The sequence below is a fragment of the Monodelphis domestica genome, chromosome 1 (genome assembly GCF_027887165.1).
Source record: "Monodelphis domestica isolate mMonDom1 chromosome 1, mMonDom1.pri, whole genome shotgun sequence".
In the NCBI taxonomy this organism is placed as follows: domain Eukaryota; kingdom Metazoa; phylum Chordata; class Mammalia; order Didelphimorphia; family Didelphidae; genus Monodelphis; species Monodelphis domestica.
In genome coordinates, this window is record NC_077227.1 from 329,817,986 (window position 1) to 329,840,003 (window position 22,018).

The 22,018-nt window shown below is 33.8% G+C and overlaps 1 long non-coding RNA gene across 1 annotated transcript in view; it reads left to right on the top strand.

Moving 5' to 3' along the window:
* The window catches only part of LOC130456358 (uncharacterized), a 40,250-nt gene that overhangs the window by 14,322 nt on the left and 3,910 nt on the right, over positions 1-22,018 (top strand). The gene's annotated exons all lie outside the window — the stretch shown is intronic.

Below are 22,018 nucleotides of genomic sequence, written 5' to 3' on the forward strand. Positions count from 1 at the left end.
CTTCTGATTTTGGTTACATTGGTTTTATTTGTACAAAAACTTTTTAATTTGATGTATTCCAGATTATTTATTTTGCATTTTGTAACTCTTTCTAATTCTTGCTTGGTTTTGAAGTCTTTCCCTTCCCAAAGGTCTGACATGTATACTATTCTGTGTTCTCCTAATTTTCTTATAGTTTCCTTCTTTATGTTCAAGTCATTCACCCATTTTGAATTTATCTTGGTGTAGGGTGTGAGGTGTTGATCTAAACCTAATCTTTCCCACACTGTCCTCCGACTTTCCCAGCAGTTTTTATGAAATAGTGTATTTTTATCCCAAAAGCTGGGTTCTCTGGGTTTTTTGTATACTGTCCTGCTGAGGTCACTTACCCTGAGTCTATTCCACAGATCCTCCTTTCTGTCTCTTAGCCAGTACCAAATTGTTTTGATGACCACTGCTTTATAATATAGTCTAGGATCTGGGACTGCAAGGACCCCTTTTGGAGTATCATATTATTTAATTTCCAATTAATTTTTGATTTGGCTCTCCATGGACCCATACTGATCAATATTTTTATTGCTTTATGATCTGAAAAGGTTGCATTTATTATTTCTGCTTCTCTGCATTTGAGTGCCATGTTTCTGTGACCTAGTGTATGATCTATTTTTGTGAATGTGGCATTGTGCCATGTGGTGCTGAGAAAAAGGTGTATTTCTTTTTGTCCCTATTTATTTTTCTCCATATGTCTATTAACTCTAATTTTTCTAAGATTTAATTCACTTCTTTTACCTCTTTCTTATTTATTTTTTGGTTTAATTCATCTAAATTTGATAGTGGTTGGTTCAAGTCTCCCACTAATATTGTTTTACTGTCTATCTCCTCCTTCAATTCTCCTAGTTTCTCCATTAGAAATTTGGATGCTATTCCATTTGCTGCATACATGTTGATTAGTGATATTTCCTCATTGTCTATATTCCCTTTTAACAGAATATATTTACCTGCCCTATCCCTTTTGATCAGGTCTATTTGTGCTTGGGCTTTGTCAGGTATCATGATTGAAACTCCTGCCTTCTTTCTATCAGTTGAGGCCCAAACGGTCTTACTCCATCCTTTAATTCTAGCCTTGTGAATATCAACCCGTCTCATATGTGTTTCTTGAAGACAACATGTGGTAGGGTTTGGGGTTCTAATCCAATTTGCTATTTGTCTACCTTTTATGGATGAGTTCATCCCATTCACATTCAAAGTTATGATTGTCATTTGTGGATTCCCTGGCATTTTGATATCTTCCCCTAGTTCTAACCTTTCTTCCCTAGCTATATCCTTTTGAATCAGTGATTAGTCCCCTCCATTGGTATGCTTCCCTTTCTAGCCCCTCCCTTTTTATGCTCCCTTCCCCTCATCCCTCTTCTTCCCTCCCTTGTTATACTGCCTCCCTCTTCCCCCTCCTTAATTTCCCTTTCTTTCTTACCCTGTTGTATCAGATAGAATTCAGGATCCCACTGGATCTATATGTTCTTCCCTCTCAGAGTTGATTTCACTGAGAGTAAGGTTTAAGTAATACCACTTCACGCTCTCTTCCTCTCCTTCTCATATGAAAGATCTTCCCTTCCCCTTCCCATGTGTATCTTTGTATGGGAAAGATTATTCTATTTAGTCCCCCACCCAATTTCTTGAAGTAAGCCTTACTATTGTCGATGCTTCCCCCCCCTCCCTTATCCTTTCTTTTCTCCCCCTTTCACCAAATCGTCTTGATGCCCCAATCTTTCTCTATGCATGATTCTTCTAACTACTCTTATGGTGCATACAATTTTTGAGCTTTACACAATACATTTTCCGCACATATTAGTATATATAATTTGATGTAAATGTAGTCCTTATAGAAGAGAGTTTGACTTAAAGAAAAAGATGAGATTTATCTCCTTTTCCCTTTCTTTCATATTTACCTTTTCATGTTTCTCTTGCTTTCTGTGATTGGATATCACATTTTCCACTAAGTTCTGGTCTTTTCTTAGCAAATGCTTGGAAATCTTCTATTTTGTTGTATGCCCATACTTTCCCCTGGAAGTATATAGTCAGTTTTGTTGGGTAGTTGATTCTTGGTTGGAGACCCAGCTCTCTTGCCTTTCTAAATATCGTGTTCCATGCTTTGTGGTCTCTTAGTGTGTTAGCCGCTAAGTCATGTGTGATCCTTATGGGAGGCCCCCTATATCTGAAGCTCCTCTTCTTGGCTTCTTGTAGGATTTTCCCCTTTTTTTGGAAGCTCTTGAATTTGGCGATTACATTCCTGGGGGTTGTCTTTTGATGATTTAGTATAGAGGGTATTCTATGAACCGTTTCTATTTTTATTTTGTCCCCTTGCTCCAGAACATGTGGGCAATTTTCTTCTATAATCTCCTGTAGTATAGCATCAACATTTTTTGTTTATCTCTTGTTTTTCGGGCAGACCAATAATTCTCACATCTCTTCTTCCTCCTTTTTCCAGGTCTGTGACCTTTTCAGTGAGTTATTTTGTGTTTTCTTCTAATTCATTATTTTTTTGGCTTTGCTTTATTAATTCTTTCTGTTTTGCATGCTCACTGTCTTCCAGTTGCTTAATTCTGGTCATTAGGGACTGGTTTCGCTTTCAGCTTTGTCTACCCTTCTATTAGATGTTTCTAGCTCTTTCTCCAATTGTGAAGTCTTGTCTATCAGACTGCTGATTTCTTTGTCCTATTTTTCTTTCCAGAAGGTTCCCATCTTTTGGGTAAGCTCCAATTTGAGTTCTTCCAGAGCTTGTGGATAATTTCCATTTTATGAGGCATGTTTTGATTTTGTTTGGGTTTCATCCTCTTTCTCTTCTTTTCCTTGGGTACTCCCTCCATAAAAGTTTTTAGTAGTCACCTTTTTCCCTTTATTCCTGGAGGCTTGATTTTGGGCCATGTGAGCCATCCCTTTGGTGGTTTTATTCCCCTTTCCTTTTTGGTCTAGGGTCTGGGTGATATGGGCTGGTTTTCTGTGGATGTAGGTTGCCTCAGACTAGTTCTTCCCAGCCTCCGAAGTTTCTTAGAGTGCAGGCCCCTTTGCTCAGTGCAGCCTCTCAGGGTGGCTGCCCCTTTGCTTAGCACAGGATTTTCCCTTGAAACCACCCTGAGAGGTTGTTTCCTTGCAGTTTTTAGATCCCAAGGACCCTTGTGTGCCCCCCCAGACAGAGATGCTCCTCACTCACTCGCTGTCCGAGTTAGCGCTCTGATACCTTACTCTGGTTTGGTGGGGTGGGTGGGGGAGGGGCAGCTCAGTTCAAGTTTTTGTGGAAGATTTTCCTCCTGCTTATAGTGTGTAAATGTTCAAGCCCCACGTACCTTCATTTCTGTGGGGGACTGGAGAGTCCCTCTATTCTTCTAAAGGTGATTTTTATGCTCTTTTGAGGTAGTCTATTTCATTCGGTGCTGGGGAGAGGAAGCGATTCGCATCTAGATTGGAGCCATGTTAACTGGGAAGTGCAAGTGATTCTATTCTTACAGGGGAAAGTATGGTCATTCAACACAATAGAAGAATTCCAAGAATTTGTAAAGAAAAGACCAGACATGAACAGAAAATTTGATGTCCAAGCACAGCACTCAAGAGAATCATCAAAAGGTAGTTTAAAAAGAGGGAAAAAAGAAAATCAAAAGGAAGCAATACAAAAAAAAATTTTAAGAGATTCAATCAGTTAAAATGATATGTATCCCTCTAAGAAAAGTTATTGGTAACTCTAAAAAACTGTCATTATCACCTGTTTAGCTAGAAGAATTACATTAGAGGGAAGAGTGACAAACTGTATAGGATGAAAGGACAAGGCACAAATAGGTATATATATATATATATATATATATATATATATATATATACACACACACAAGAGAAAAAAAAGAGGTTAATACTAAAAGAAATGGGAAAAGAAATGGGAGTAAATTTATACATCACAAAGAAGCTAATGGCGGGAGGGGGAAGGACATCAATACACTGGAAGGATAAAGAGGTCGGAGATACGAAATATTCAACTTTTACCAGCTTTGAACTTTACCCAAAGAGGGAAGAACAATCCAATCCATTGTGGCAGAGAACAGACTTGCGCCCTATAGGGTAGTAGAAGGGTAACAAATGGACTGATGGGGAGGGAAGCAGTACAATGGAGGTAGAGGGTAGGGTGGTAATTTTAGGAAGACTACAGGGAAAATAAGGGGGGGTAATCAGAATGGAGGGGGGTAGAAAAGGAAGTAAAATAAGGGTGGGAACTAGGAGGACTGACTCAAAATAAACACTGGTATAGAAGGAAATAGTGAAAGAAGAAAAGGCAGGACCAGGAGTAGAAATCAAAATGGTGGGAAATACACAGCTAGTAATTATAACTCTGAATGTGAATGGAATGAACTCACCCATAAAACTCAAGTGAATAGCAGAGTGGATTAGAATCCAAAACCCTACCATATCCTGTCTGCAAGAAACACACATGAGGAAGGTAGATACGCATAGGTGAAAGTAAGAGGATAGAGCCAAATCTATCGGTCATCAACTGATAAAAAGAGGGCAGGAGTTGCAATCATGATATCTGACAAAGCCAAAGCAAAAATAAATCTAGTTAAAAGAAATAGGGAAGGTAATTACATCCTTATAAAAGGCAGTATAGACAACGAGGAAATATCTGTACTCAGTATGTATGCACCAAATGGAATAGCATCCAAATTTCTAAAGGAGAAACTAGAGGAGCTCAAGGATGAAATAGATAGAATAACTAATCTAGTTGGAGATCTGAACCTTCCTCTATCTGAACTAGATAAATCAAACCGAAAAATAAAAAAGAAAGAAGTGAGAGAAGTGAATGAAATCTTAGAAAAATTAGAGTTAGTAGACATGTGGAGAAAAATAAAGAGGGACAAAAAGAAATATACCTTCTTTTCAGCAGCACATGGCACATTCACAAAAATTGTCCATGTATTAGAGCACAAAAATATTGCAAACAAGTGCAAAAAGGCAGAAATAATAAATGTAACCATTTGGATCACAATGTAATGAAAATAATAAGTAGTAAGTGTACATGGAGAGATAAATTAAAAATTAATTGGAAATTAAATAATATCATTCTCCAAAACCGGCTAGTTAAAGAACAAATCGTAGAAACAATTAATAACTTCATTGAAGAAAATGACAATGGTGAAACATTCTTTCAAAACTTATGGGATGCAGCCAAAGCAGTACTCAGGGGGAAATTTATATCCTTGAGTTCATATATTAACAAGTTAATAAGAGCAGAGGTCAATGAATTGGGCATGCAAATTAAAAAACTAGAAAGTGAACAAATTAAAAATCCTCAAATGGAGAATAAATTAGAGGTCTTAAAAATCAAAGGAGAAATCAATAAAAGTGAAAGTCAAAGAACTATTGATTTAATAAATAAGACTAGAAGCTGGTACTTTGAAAAAAAAAACAAATAAAATAGACAAAGTATTAGTCAGTCTATTTACAAAAAAGGAAAGAAAAAAACAAATTCACAGTATCCACGATGAAATGTGAGGCCTCACCTCTAATGAAGAGGAAATTAAGGCAATCATTTAAAACTACTATGCCCAATTATATGGCAACAAATATGGAAATCTAGGTGATATGGATGAATACTTACAAAAATATAAATTGCCTAGACTAAAAGAGGAAGAAATAAATTATCGAAACAACTCCATATCAGAAACAGAAATTAAACAAGCCATCAAAGAACTCCCTAAGAAAAAATCCCCAGGTCCAGATGGATTCACAAATGAATTCTATCAAACATTCAAAGAACAACTAGTCCCAATATTATACAAACTATTTGACAGAATAAGTCAAGAAGGGGTTCTACCAAATTCTTTTTACGACACAAACATGTTACTGATCCCAAAGCCAGGCAGGTCAAAAACAGAGAAAGGAAACTATAGTCCAATTGCCCTAATAAATATAGATGCAAAAATCTTAAATATTGTACTAGCAAAGAAATACAGCAAGTGATCCCAATGGTTATTGATTATGATCAGGTCGGGTTTATGCCGGGAATGCAAGGTTGGTTCAATATTAGGAAAACCATCCACATAATTGACCATATAAACAAGCAAACTGACAAAAATCACATGATTATCTCAATAGATGCAGAAAAAGCCTTTGATAAAATACAACACCCATTCCTATTGAAAACAGTAGAAAGTATACTAATAGAAAGGCCTTTCTTAGAAATAATATACAATATATATCTAAAACCATCAACTAACATCATCTGTAATGGGCATAAACTAGAAGACTTCCCAATGAGATAAGGAATAAAACAGGGATGCTCATTATCACCTCTATTATTTGACATTGTATTAGAAACACTAGCAGTAGCAATTAGAGAAGAAAAAGAAATTGAAGTTATTAAAATTGGCAATGAGGAGACCAAGCTGTCACTCTTTGCAGATGATATGATTATTTACTTAAAGAATCCTAGAGAATCAACCAAAAAGCTAGTCAAAATAATCAACAACTTTAGCAAAGTTGCAGGATACAAAATAAACCCACATAAGTCATCAGCATTTCTATATATCCCCAACCTAGTTCAGCAGCAAGAATTAGAGAAATTCCATTTAAAGTCACCCTAGACAATATAAAATACTTAGGAATTTATCTGCTGAGACAAACACAGGAACTATATGAACACAACTACAAAACACTTTCCACACAATTAAAACTAGATCTAAACAATTGGAAAAAAATTGATTGCTCATCGGTGGGACGAGCTAACATAATAAAAATGACCATCCTACCCAAACTTATCTATCTATTTAGAGCCATACCCATTGAACTTCCAAAAAAAGTTTTACTGAATTAGAGAAAACCATAACAAAGTTCATTTGGAAGGAGAAAGGATCAAGGATATCCAGGGAAATAGTGAAAAAAAATTAGAAAGGAAGGTGACCTTGCAGTCCCAGATCTCAAACTATATTACAAAGCAGTTGTTATCAAAACAATTTGGTACTGGCTAAGTGACAGAAAAGAGGATTAGTGGAATAGACTTGGGTTAAATGACCTCAGCAAGACTGTGTATAACAAACCCAAAGAACCCAGCTTTGGGGACAAAAATCCAGTATTTGATAAAAACTGCTGGGAAAATTGGATGACAGTGTGAGAGAGATTAGGTTTGGAGCAACATCTCACACCCTACACCAAGATAAACTCAGAATGGGTGAATGACTTGAATATAAAGAAGGAAACTATAAGTAAATTAGGTGAACACAGAATATTATACATGTCAGAACTTTGGGAAGGGAAAGACTTTAAAACCAAGCAAGACATAGAAAGTCACAAAATGTAAAATAAATAATTTTGACTACATCAAATTAAAAAGTTTTTGTAGAAAGAAAACCAGTGTAACTAAAATTAGAAGGGAAGCAACAAATTAGGAAACAATCTTTATAACAAAAACCTCTGACAAAGGTCTAATTACTCAAATTTATAAAGAGCTAAACCAATTCTACAAAAAATCAAGTCATTTTCCATTTGAAAAATGGGCAAGGGACATGAATAGGCAATTTTCAGTTAAAGAAATCAAAACTATTAATAAGCCCATGAAAAAGTGTTCTCAATCTCTTATAATCAGAGAGATGCAAATCAAAACAACTCTGAGGTATCATCTCACACCTAGCAGGTTGGCCAACATGACAGTAAAGGAAAGTAATGAATGCTGGAGAGAATGTGGCAAAGTGGGGACACTAATTCATTGCTGGTGGAGTTGTGAATTGATCAACCATTATGGAGGGCAATTTGGAACTATTCCGAAAGGGAGATAAAAGTCTGTCTGCCCTTTGATCCAGCCATAGCACTGCTGGGATTGTACCCCAAACAGATAATAAAGAAAAAGACATGTACAAGAACATTTATAGCTGCGCTCTTTGTGGTGGCCAAAAATTGGAAAATGAGGGGATGCCCTTCAATTGGGGAATGGCTGAACAAATGAAGTTATATTTTGGTGATATGATACTATTGTGCTAAAAGGAATAATAAAGTAGAGGAATTCCATGGAGACTGGAACAACCTCCAGGAAGTGATGCAGAGTGAAAGGAGCAGAACCAGGAGAACATTGTACACAGAGACTGAGACCCTGTGGTATAATCAAATGTAATGGACTTCTCCATTAATGGCAATGCAATGTCCCTTTTCAATCTGCAGGAATCTATGAGAAAAAACACTATCCTTAAGCAGGGGACAAAATGTGGGAGTAAAAACACCGAAGAAAGGCAACTGCTTGACTATAAGGTCTGAGAGGAAATGATTGAGGAGAGACACTAAATGAGCACCCTAATGCAAATACCAGCAACAAGGAAATGAGTTCGGAGCAAGGTCACATGTGATATGCAGTGGAATTGCAAGTCTGCTAGGGGAGGAGTGGCAGGAGGGGGTAGGAAAAGAAAATGATCTCTGTTTCCAATGAATAATGTATGAAAATGACCAAATAAAATAATGTTTAAAAACTAAAAAAAAAAAATCATAGCTGCGCTCTTTGTGGTGGAAAAAAATTGGGAAATTAGAGGATGCCCTTCAATTGGGGAATAGCTGAACAATTTGTGGTATATGTTGGTGATGGAATGCTGTTGTGCTCAAAGGAATAATAAAGGGCAGTAATTCCATGGGAACTGGAACAACCTACAGGAATTGATGCAGAGTGAGAGAGTCAGAACCAGGAGAACATTGTACACAGAGACTCATACAATGTGGTACAATCGAATGTAATGAACTTCTTCATTAGTGGCAATGCAGTGATCAACGGAGAACAACTTGGAGGAATCTGGGAGAAAAAATATCCACATTCAGAGGAAAAACTGTGGAAGTAGAAACACAGAAGAAAAAACAACTGCTTGAATACATTGGTAGAGGGTATATGCCTGGGGATGTAGACTCTAAATGAATGTCCTAATGCAAACACCAACAATAGGGAAATAGGTTCTGATCAAGGACACATGTAATTCTAAATTAAATTGTGCATTGGCTATGGGAATTGTGGGGGGGTAGGGGAGGAAGGGAAATAATATGATTCTTGTAACCAAGGAATAATATTCTAAGTTGACTAAATAAATTAATTTTAAAAAAAGATAAGTATCATTTTTTATGGTTTGTTAAATTATTTTTTTCAAGATTGCATATTGATACAACTGTTATATGGTTCTCTGATATTTTCATTCAAGACAACTCTCCTAAAGTCAAAATCTACCTTGGTCACCTAGATCAAGGCCAACTATTTCTACTAGAAAACTCAGCTCTCCTTTCACTTTAAATACATTTCCTTTTGTTGGTTTATGTTTAAGTGTGGTATCATTAATAATAACTATTGCATTAATCCCTGTGTTCCCCTGCTCCAAAGAACTTTCTTGTTTTGCAGAGGTAGAACCATATGGATATGAATGTCAGATTTTATCAGAGGGTTATTTATTTCTGCTAAACTGTCTCTACCTCTATTTTATGTTTTTATTCTAAGGACTGGCTCACTTGGAATTGAAGCAGGAAAGAATATATTGGAAATTGTAAAGCTCTCACTAGAAATTAATTTGTTAATCTCTACTTCATTACATGCTTCTTGAAGACAGGGGTAGTGTTTTATTTCACTGAATCACAGATGTTTTCTACATGCCACACATGGACAATTCACACAGTAAACAAACCCCAGTTATTGAAACTACAGAAGATATATCAAAATTATCATAACATTTAATATAAAAATTGTCAAATAATCAATATAGGTCTATTTTTTCATTATTAAAAACTTTAAATTCTCTGCAAAAAAAGGGGTCAATGGAAAAGCAAATTTAATTCTTCAAAACTTGAGTGTCAAAAAAGAAATGATAAAAACAATTATGGACTTCATTAAAGAGAATGTCAACGAGGAGACATTATATCAAAACCTATAGGATATAACCAAAGCAGTACACATGGGAAAATTAATATCTCTGAGTGCCTATAGCAACAAAATCAAGAGGGAAGAGATCAATGAATTGGGATTGCAACTTAAAAAATTTAAGAAGAGTTTATAAGTACTGATGATAGATAATTTTAGTTTTTTTCTCTCAAAAACTATAAAAATTCAAAAGTTATCCCTGAATATTTTCCAGTAAATAAAATACTTTGCATATTCATATGCCTGCAGCCTCAAAATACTTGTAGAGCATGGCCAACTCAAACCTCCATTTATTCATTTCCAGGAGAATGCAGATGCTCTAATGAATTCCCAATGTGGGCCTACGATAATTTTGTAATGTAGGATCAAAATATATAGATATATACATGTTAAATGAGTTTTTCTTCTCTCTTTTGTTTCTTTTTTTTCTCTCCATTGATTAACTTTTTCTGAATATAAGTTTATTTTTCAGTTTTAACAGTTAAATTAATTAAACAAACTGATTGTTATGACATTGTTATGGCACCTTTAATTAAGTTAATTTTTAAAAATAATATTTTGATCTAAACAATTTAAAAAAATATTAATTACTCTAAGGTAGGCTGTGCTAATATAATAAAAATGAAATTCTACTTAAATTAATTTATTTATTCAGTGCCAGACCAATCGAACTACCAAATAATTATTCTATACGTACAGAAAAAATAATAGAATTCACCTGGAAGAATTTAATTGTTCACTTTCACCCTAATTTCCCTAATTAATGATTCCCTCCAAAACCCATTTATTTTTTATTAATTTTTAAAAGTATTATATTTATTCCTTTTGATTTTCATTGCTAATATTAAGGAAATATCAAGGGAACTAATTGAAAAAAAAAAGTGAAGGAATGAGGCCTAGCAGTTCCAGATCTCAAACTGTAATAAAAAGCAACAATCATCAGAACAATCTGTTACTGGCCAAGGAATAGAATGGTAGGTCAATGGAGCAGATTAGATATATAGTCTATAAAAGTAAATGAGCTTAGTAAACTAGTGTTCAATAAACCCAAAGATCCCAGCTTTTGGAATAAGAACTCACTCTAACAAAAACTGCTGAGAAAATAGGAAAACAATATGGCAGAAGTGAGGTATAGACCAATATCTCACACCCTATGCTAAGATTAAGTCAAAATGGATATTTGATTCAGATATAAAGAGTGATAACATACAGAAATACAGAATAGTTAACCTGGCAGATATTTGGAGAGGAGAAGACTTTATTTGAATTAATTTATTTAGTCAATTTAGAACATTCTAAACTAAATCAAAGTAATAAGAATAAAAGTCATTCCCCATTTGACAAATGGTCAAAGGATATAAACAAGCAATTTTCAGATGAAGAAATTAAAGCCATCAATAATCATATGAAAAAATGTTATAGACCAGTCTTCATTAGAGATATGCTAATTAATACTATGCTGAGGTACCACCTCAAACCTATCAGATTTGCTAATATGGCAATAAAAGAAAATGGTAAATATTGGAGGAGATGTGGCAAAATTGAGTCACTAATGCATTATTGTTGAAGTTGAAAACTGATCCAAATATTCTAGAGGGCTATTCAAAGGGCTATAAAAAGGTGCCTACCCTTTTACCCAGTAATGCCACTACTAGATCTGTATCCTAAAGAGAATATAAAAAAAGAGGAATGGATCTACTCATATAAAAATATGTATAACTGCTCTTTGGGGGTGGCAAAGAATTGGAAATTGAGGGGATGTCCATCAATTGAGGAATGGTTGAACAAATTGTGGTACACATTGGGTAATGGAATACTATTGTGCTATAATAAATGATAAGCAAAATTATTTTTAGAAGTGTTGGAAAGATTGGGAACTGATGCAGAGTGAAATAAGTAGATCTGGGAGAACTTTGTACACAATAAAAGCAATAATGAATAATGAATATCTGTGATAACTTGGCTACTCTCAGCAGTGTAATGATCTGAAACAATCCTGAAAGAATTAGGATGGGGAATGCTGTCCACTAACAGAGAAAGAACGGTTGATGTCATCTTTTACATCATTGTTTCTCTGGTTTTATGTTGGGATTTTGGTTTTGTATCAGTGTGCTTTTACAAAAATGACCAAAGAGAAAGTGTGTTTTGCATGACAATAAAATGGAAAAAATAAAATAAAATAGTAGTATAGATCAGTTTCCAGATAGAATACTTTATTGTCATAGAATTAAGAAATTTTGAGTGCCCACTGGCAATTCAAAAGGAGAAAAAAACAGACAATAATTCCTCTGGTATTATTCTTCTAGTCATCATTTCATATTTATCCTTTATTCCCCCTCTAAAATGACAACAACAAATCAATATTATGCAGAGGTTGTGGGGCTGCACTCAACTTTCATTCGCATTAGCCAATTAGGTTCCCTAGGTTAGCTGTTATGGCTATAGTAGTATGCCTGTGGGGATGAATTTCTAATGTTATAGCTCATAAGCTTTCTACCACAATGATTTCCCTCATGATTATTAGTTGATATTGATTAGTTTCTCATATTTAATTAAATTTTAGAAAAGTTACATTTACAATAACATTATAGTTGAGTAAAAACAACAACAAAAAAAAATCAACAGAAAAAACCAATAACTCAGCATGTTCTCTTAGAAATCCATTTTTAAAGGTTGGTGAAAAGTAGGCTCAAATTTAAACCACATAAGGGAAAGGATTTTAATGAATTAAGTAATTTTTCTGGAGTTCTCTAGATGCTATCCTTAGTTATTGTATAGATTATTGTGGAGCATTGAATTTCCTTTCCTTATTTTGTCCCAACTGTACTTTCCACTTAATATAGACATTGTAATCAGTCATTCCTAGAATGTTTCAATTTTACTGACAGGAAGCTTAAAATATTCAATAATCTTAACACTGACAAACCAATTCCTTAAGTTAAGGTGGTGGGTGATATTGACTGAGTCCAGTTTGAGGTTCTTCTTCCTTTCTCCTTTCCTCCCAAGTAAATCCTTTTTAAAGGCTTGACTAGAGGTTTACATCACTTTTTAATCTCTTTAATCTTAGTTTCTAAGCTGATTTTTTTTGGGGGGGGTTTACATGTTGAAGAAGTTCTTGACCAATTCTATGAATAAAAAAACTTCCATTTGAAATGCCTTGAATGAATCTAAAAATCCAGATTTTGTTCATACAAAATTTATACCTCTCAGTAATTCAAATAAGGTGTGTTTTCATAAGATAAGTATCAGAGGAAAGTTAGGATTGGGGTTATTAATTGAATTGATTACCACGTGACCTTACACACGTAATATATTTATTCTTTTAGTCATGATTTATTCTTAAGAGAAAAATGTCTTTTTTTTTCTTTTAACTTATAAGAATATGTTAAACATGTTAGCCTTAGTCCCTTTCAATTGGTGTATAAAAATTTATTTAGGAAATTTGAAAAGTCCCTACTAATCTTCAGATTGTGTACACATTAATATGGGGTAAGATTTCCTTGAAATTAAAAATATAAAAATTAAATATGTAATATATATATATATAATTAAAAGTAATTCACCATTAACTAAACTGCCAAGAAATTTGTATTTATGATAGTCAATTGCTGAGATATTATATACAAAAAAATGTCCTTGGGAAAGAAAAAATACTAACAATCTCTGATATTCAATATTTAACAGAAAATATACTTTCTCTCCCCATTACTAGTACTTTAAATTCTTTAATTTTTATCACAAATTCTAAGACAATAAAAATTATTTTTTAACATTTTCTCATGAATTAAAAAATTCACAAGCTCTTTTATTGAATTTTCTATTTGCTTTGAGTTACCACCTTAATTTCTTGATATACTGGAGAAAAGTTTCTAAAAAACTTTCCTTCAATTTTCTTCCTCTCCATATCAACCTCACCAGACTTATAATCTTAGGTAAAGATCATTAGTATTACTGAAAATGCAATTTGTTAATAATGTAATAAAATACAGAACACTGTATCACAGTGAAAATCATGACTATCTTCTCTTTAACTCTGGTTTAGAAACATAACAAAAACCAAATATAAACAAACAACTGAAAAATCAACTAATCATTCAGCTCCTTCAGAATAATAGTCAAGACCTCTCAAAAATTCTATTCAAGAAGTCTTATAAAATTCTTTTTATGACACTAATATGGTATTGATTCTAAAGCCAGGAAGATCAAAAACAGAGAAAGAAAACTACAGACCAATCTCCTTAGTGAACATAGATGTAAAAATCTTAAATAGAATACTAACAAAAAGACTACAGCAAGTTAACATGAGGATTATTCACAATGACCAAATGGGATTTATACCAGGAATGCAAGGATAGCTTAATATTAGGAAAAACATCCACATAATTGTCCATATCAATAATCAAATCAACAAAAATCACATGCTTATCACAAAGATGCAGAAAAAGCCTTTGACAAAACACAACACCCATACCTATTGAAAAACTAGAAAGTATTTGAATAGAAGAATCATTCCTCAAAATAATTAGCAGTATATACTTAAAACCATCAGTAAATATTGTCTGCAATGGGGACAAGTTAGAAACCATCCCCATAAGATCAGGAGTGAAGCAAGGATGCCCATTATCACCACTATTATTAAATATTATTCTAGAAATGCTAGCTATAGCAATTAGAGAAGAAAAAGAAATTTAAGGTATTTAAGTAGGCAATGGTGAAACTAAACTTTCACTTTTTTCAGATGATATGATGGTATACTTAAAGAACTCTAGAAAATCAACAAAAAGAATAGTGGATCATTAAGAAAAATTAGTATTGTGAAAACAAAATTGGTAAGCATTTCAAAGTTACTGTCTGGCCTTCATAACTATGGTAATTGTTTCAGGTCACAGGTCTGCTATACATCATCCTGTTTGGCATATATGACTGTCCATTTCCCACTATGAAAAGTAACCTGAGTATGTTAATATAATTTTAAAATTAATTCTCAACTTTGTCACCTACTTCTCATATTCATGATAAATGTCATATTTTTATCTTATTTAATGGAATATGGATAGAAATAGTCACATAATAAGAGAATTTGAAAGATAAAAACAGAACACTGCAGTCCATGTATTCCAAACCCTGTATAAGCCTAGTTGTCCTCCAATGGTCATTCATCAGCTTATTAATGTTTAATTGTCTTTATTAAGCATAACATCTAGAACTAGGCAAAGAACTCCAGATTAAGTCTAATGAATTCAGACTACATTTGTCTCATCAGTTCCCTGTTCATTGAGATTATCTCCCTCTTACTGAAATCCAAGACTCAAATTCATATTACAGTATATTAAAAATTCCTGATTTTTCTTTTTCTCCAAAAAGTGTGTCTAATAATTTCTCTTCTATGCTATATTTGTGAAGTTGATGTTTTCTATTCAAATGTTAGACTTTACATTTATCTTTAATAGATATAATTTTATTTCAATCAGTCTAGATTCTTTTGTATTCTCACCTAGTCATTCAAGCTTTATTATTTCTTCTAGTTCTGTACCATCTTCAAATTTTATGAGCAGGCTACTTACGCCTTCATCCAAGCCATTGCTAATATGTTAAACATCACCAAGAATAGATTTATAGGGTTTTCTGCTGCAGATCTCTTGCCACTTTAATCTTAATGCACTAATGACTATTCGTTGAATCTGGCCATGCATCCAGTTCTGAATTACCTAAGTGTTATCTAATTAATAAAATCACAAGATTTTTTCACATTTCCCAGTTTAGTAATTCTGTAATAAAAGGGTCCAACAAGACAAGTGTTTAATGAAGTCATGCTAGTTTATTGGGTTCATGCTTTTCTTTCCAGATGATTATTAGCCTTCTTTATAATGATGAAATATGGGCTATCTAGACTCTAGAGGAATCTTTGTTAAACTTTTCAATCCATAATTGCAGAGTTTGTTCTCTTGTCTTTGAAAAAAAATAAGACAGTAAGATAAAATTATTTCTTCCTAAATTTTGTTATATCTTTCCCATTTTTAATGCTCTTTCAAATGTCATTGAAAAATCACTCAACAGTCCAATCCCTTCTGCTAGTTCTTTCCATCCACAATAGTGTTGTCAACTGACTTGACCTATCAATGTGATTTGTTGGTTGCTATTCTTCATAGTCTAAGAGAACTAAAGTAACATCACCGGATCATGTCTTTTGAATCAAAAATGTATTTAAGTGAAATAGAGGTGCATAAAATCATCAGCTTCACTCTCTCTTCAAGAATCATGGAAGTCCATGATATCTTCAATGTCTACCAAAGGTCTAACAGTTCCACATCACATCCTTGGGAAACTGAGGTAAGAGGGATGAGGACTTCCCTAATCTAAATGAGGTAAAATTGAGGGTTTGGGGAGTCACAAGTGTGACTCTTAGATAGTTAGGGAGATGGAGGACAACAGCAGTTCAAAATCTTCTTTCTTCTTCTTCACAAAATCAGCCTGGCTTTTTTCCTTTCTCAGCTTCAACACCAGAGAGAAACAAAGTTCACAGTCTCTCAGTTTCTCCTGATCAGCTCAACTCTTAAATAGACCACCAACTCAAATGCCAAGTTTTTCCTTGTCAACTTCAACTGTCCAAAGCCAGAGAACCCCACCCCCCCCAAAAAAAAACAAAACAAATCAGTCTACCAGGGTCTTACAGCCAGCTTCTACAACCTTCAGAGAGAGAGTAACTCCAAATCAGAGACAAAGTCCAAAGCCTTTTTTTTTTTTTGCCTCTTCCCCTCAGTGTGGCCAGAAACCCCCCAACTGCCAGTCCTGGGAACATTCTGTTGGAATCTTCTCTTGATTGACAGCTAGAGCTAGGTCTCCATTTTCTTGCATCTTGGTTTATAAGTCTCTCAGTTTCTCTCCATGCCTCTACTACATCATCTTGTTTGTGGCACACATAGTTTAATGCAGAAGAGCATTCTATTACAAGCATATATCACAACTTGTTCAGCCATTCTCCAATTGATGGACATTCCTTAATTTTCTAGTTCTTTGCCACCACAATAAGAACTGTTATAAAGGCTTTTGTAGATGTAAGTTCTTTTCCCTCATCCTTAATCTCTTTGGCATACAGACCTAGTAGTGATATTTCTGTGTCAAATGGTATGCACAATTTAATGGTCCTTTGGGCATGGTTCCAGATTGCTCTACAGAATGGTTATATCAGTTTGCAACTCTACCAGTAGGGTATTAGTGTTCAGATTTTCCACAACCCCTCCAACATTTATAATTTTCCTTTCTTGTCATGTTAGCCAGACTGATAGATGTGAGACAGTATCTCAAAGTTGTTTTAATTTGCATTTCTCAAATCAATAGTGATTTGGAGCATTTTTTCAAATTACTAAATACTTTTAAAATGTCTTCACCTAAGGACTGCCTGTTTACATCCTTTGACCATTTATCAATTAAGAAATGCTTCATACTCTCATAAATTTGACTCATTTTCTATGTATTTCAGAAATGAAGCCCTGTCAGAGATACTTATTATAAAGATTTCCTCCACAGTTTGTTTCTTTTCACCTTGGTTACATTGCTTTAGTTTATGAGAATTTAAAAAAAATTAATGTAGTCAATAACATCTCATAATATTCTTGATGTCTTGTTTTGACCTAAATGTGTTCCTTATCCATAGATCTGGCAAGTAAATTATTCAGTGCTCTCCTCATTTGTTTATATATCACCCTTTATTTCTAAATTAAGTATCCAGTTTGAGTTTACCTTTGCATATAGAATGAAGTATTGGTCTATGCCTAATTTCTGCCATACTGTTTTCCAGTTTTCCCAGCAGTTTTTGATAAATAGTGAGCTTTTCTTCCAGAAGCATGGATTTCTGGATTTGTCAAACACTTGATTATTATGGTCATTACAATTGCATGTTGACTGCCAAGTCTGTTCCTTTGGTCCTCCACTCTATTTCTTCAGCCAATAGCAGATTGTTTTGATGGTTGCCATTTTACAATAATGTTTGAGATCCTGTATAGCTAAGCCAACTTCCTTCAATTTTTTCATTAATTCTCTTGATATTCTAGGTCTTTTGTTCTTCCAGATGAATTTTGTTTTTTTTTCCTGCTCTATGAGATAATTTTTGAGTAGTTTGAGTGGCATAGCACTGAATAATTAATTAATTTAGATAGAGTTGTCAGTTTTATTATATTGGCTTGGTCTTCCCATGAGCAAATAATGATTTTTCAATTGTTTAAATCTGACTATTTTTGTGAAATGTGTTGTCTAGTTGTCATCATATAGTTCCAGAATTTGGGCAGATAGAATCTATTAGCAAGTATTTTATATTGCCTACAGTTATTTGAAATGGGATTTCGTTATCATGCTGTTGGGATTTATTGATAGTATAGAAAAATGTTGATGATTATTGTGGGCTTATTTTATATCCTGCAACTTTGCTAATGTTGTTAATTGTTTCAGCTAATTTTTTTGTTCCAATCTCTATAATTTTTTAGGTATATCATTATATCATCCACAAAGAATGATAACTTTTATTTCCTGATTGCCTTTTCTACTTCCATTTTTTCCTTCTTTCAGTTCTGAAGCTATTATTTCTAATATGATATTGAAGTGGTGATAATGACCATCCTTGTTTCATTCCTGATCTTATTAGGAAGACTTCTACTTTTTCCCCATTGTACATAATGTTTATTGATGATTTTGGACAGATACTATTTATCATTTTGAAGAATGTTCCATTTATTTCAGTGTTCTCCAGTGTTTTTTAACAGAAATGGTCTTTGTATTTTTTTCAAAATCTTTTTCTGTATCTACTGAAATAATTATATAGTTTTGTTGATTTTGTTATTGATATGGTTGATTGCATTCATAGTTTTCCTAATATTGAACCATCCTTGCATTCCTGGTGTAAAACTAACTGGCCACAATGTATGATCTTTATGATATATTGTTGCTCAAATCATCTTGATAGTATTTTGTTGAAAACCTTTACATCAATTTTCATTAGGAATATTTGTCTATAGTTTTATTTCTCTGTTCTTCCTAATTAAAGGATCAGCACCATATTTGTGTTGTTAAAGGACTTTGGTATAGTTCTTTCCTCAGCTATTTTTCTGAAAAGTTTATGTAGTATTGGAACTAATTGTTCTTTAAATGTTTAGTAGAATTCACTTTTGAATCAATCTGGCCATGGGGCTTTTTTCTAAGGGATGTTCTGACATTTTTGTTGCAATATATTCTCCTTAACAGAGAAAAGAGAAGTAAAATTACTATTGTTGTTCTGCTTTCTCTGATTTCAGTTATCATTTCCCCCTATTACTTTAAACAATGACCATATCCCTCCTGTATTCCTAATTTTTCTTACCAAAGGTAAAAAATGGTACGTTTGGTTTTCCTTAACATCCCTCACCAAACTAAGCTCATTTTGAGTTTGAGAATTGAAGTCATCTTTCTGAGAGGACTATTTATGTTGTTGAACCATTTCAGTTCTGTAACTTTGTTACACCACTTGGGATTTTCTTGGCAATCATAATAGGGATTTTTTTTTGCATTTCCTTCTCCAATTAATTTTACATATGAGGAAATGAGGCAAACAATGCTTTTATTTTCATTTTCCAGTACCTGAGCTAACTTCTATATTCCTGGGACAAATGGTTATCCTGCTATTATACTTATATGAGTAATATTCTTGGGAGTTTTTACATAGGTGTAGCATTCCAGGCATCTTAGCATCTAGGAAGTATGGTTGATGTATTGATATTGTATCATATATATTCATTTACCAGATACATGTTCAGATCAGTTAATGATCATTGTATAGAAGTTACGGTCCAAAGGGCAAGAGAATTCCTGAGCAGCCACAGGGGCCTAGCTCACACCTTATCAGACCACATTCCTTTGCAAGGCGCATGTCAGGTTAATCTCCACCTCTTTGATCTCATCATTGTCAATTCAACCAATGTTAAAACCTAAGCCATGTTACGTATTTATTGATCACCCCCCAATCCACATTCCTAAAACCTCCAATAAATACTGGGGAACAAGCTCAAATCTCTCTCTTACTTCCCTGGATTGTCTGATTGTTCTGTCCTATCTTTTCCTTCTGATCTCTCTTTCCTTGCGACATTGTTGCCCCCATGCTTCCTATTCTTTTTTTTTTTCCTATGCTTCCTATTCTATAGGAGGCATTAAGGAGTTCTTAATCCCCACGTGTTTTCTTATTCCTCATATTTCCTATTAGTTAATTATCCATGGGAAATATTAACCAAGATCGCGCCTCTCTCCATGTGTTTAACATTTTGTCTCTGAGTCTTTATTATTCACCTATTTCCTTCAGTCTCCTTTCTCCTTCTCAGGTTATTACCCACAGGTAAAAATATATAGGGACTGCAGGCCAGTCCTTATATCTGGATAAAATAGCTATTTTTCTTTGTGATCAAATAAAAGTACTAAGATGAAAATTCATCTTCTGTAGGCTCACTGGAAACATTTCTAATATAGCCCCAATTATACAGTGGGTGATTAGGAAAATATTTGCAACATCCTGTTCTTATATAATTTTTAATTCTTCTACTAGGTTTTTGTGTTTTGAAAGCTTTTCATTTTAATTTCATTTTGCTATTAATTAAATAGATCTTCTTGATTACACATACATATGTACATATGTATATTAATACCCAGTAAAGACTGATACTTATACATTCCTTGATAAGCATTTCATTTGTTCCTCAGAACAATCCCATGAGTGAAAATATGCCCAGATGTTGCTACCATATTTTAAAGATGAAACTAATGAATTTCAAAGAGCTGAGGTAGCTTGTCCAATTTATATTATACAATTAATCATTTGCGTAACTCAGTCAGTTATCTCTCACTTCAAAACTACGACACTCTCCATAAGACTATAGTGTTTCACAAAATAAATAATTTAAGAAATAGATTCTTCTTCTAACTTTTCCCTATTAACCATTTTATAAATTTGTTTAAGTTCATCAATGACATTTGTTCTTTCACTCTAGTCATATCACAGTATATTCTGCCAGTAAAGCTTCTCTTATCACAAAGTCAAATAGTGATACAAAATCAACTGATGACTTCTGCAATATACTACACTCACAGTGCCCTATCCTTTTTGAACAGGACAAAAGCATCTTTCATTATTTGTTTTCTAGGCCTCAAATTGATCATTGTACATAGATAATTTGACTACATTTAATATTTTATGAACAATATTGTAGCTTTATTTAGTCTCCTCCTGGCATTACTTGCTTTAATTTGTATCAGTTTATCCCAATCTTCCCATGTTTCTCCAGATTCCTCAAATTCATCTTTTCTTACAGTGCGATTATAATTTGTCAAATTAATTTTGTCATTTCCTACTATTTGGTCACCTACTCTATTCCCAGTGTTTTGCTACAACAAAATTACTTTAAGGAATATAGTTGCTGCTTTTATTTCTGCTATAGTAACCTCCTTAAGATATGTTTCAGTTGGATTGTTGTGTCAATGGGTATAAACAGTCTAGTCACTTTTCTTATATAGAAAATAATGTTTACTTGGTTAATTACCTATTAACTTCAATATTTTCTTTGATCTCATTATGGAATCCCTTCAGTCAGATTCGCAAAGATTAAAATAAGGTCAAAAGAAAAAGACCCTATGAAAGAGAGTTCGCTGAGATGGTGGTGCTCACTGCTGTGTCCACTGTCATTTAAAGGAAAAAACCTAGCAATGTCTTATAAACCCCAAATGAAAAGAAATGTACATCAAACGTATCACATGCACCATCACTATTAAAGATTTCTTTTCTATATACCTACTGTAAGGGTGTTTTCACTTTGCAAGACTTCAACTGTCTGCACTGCTGGGGACCGAAAAAATAAAATTTTAATTGAAATACAGATAAGATAGAAACCTTTAATTTATCTTCTCCCTGAGCAACAGGACTTTCCCAGCTATATCTGATAGATGGTTCCCTTTTGCTGCCCAGGCAGGAGGAAAATTATCTTATCTTGAAATGAAATATTTTAGGGAATTAGGGACTTTGTGTGCCTCAGGACAAAGGACAGTATTTGTGAAAAGATCACTGTCCGCTTTTGTAGACAAATTTTATCCTTATTGAAATTCCAATGTTACAGAAAAGTC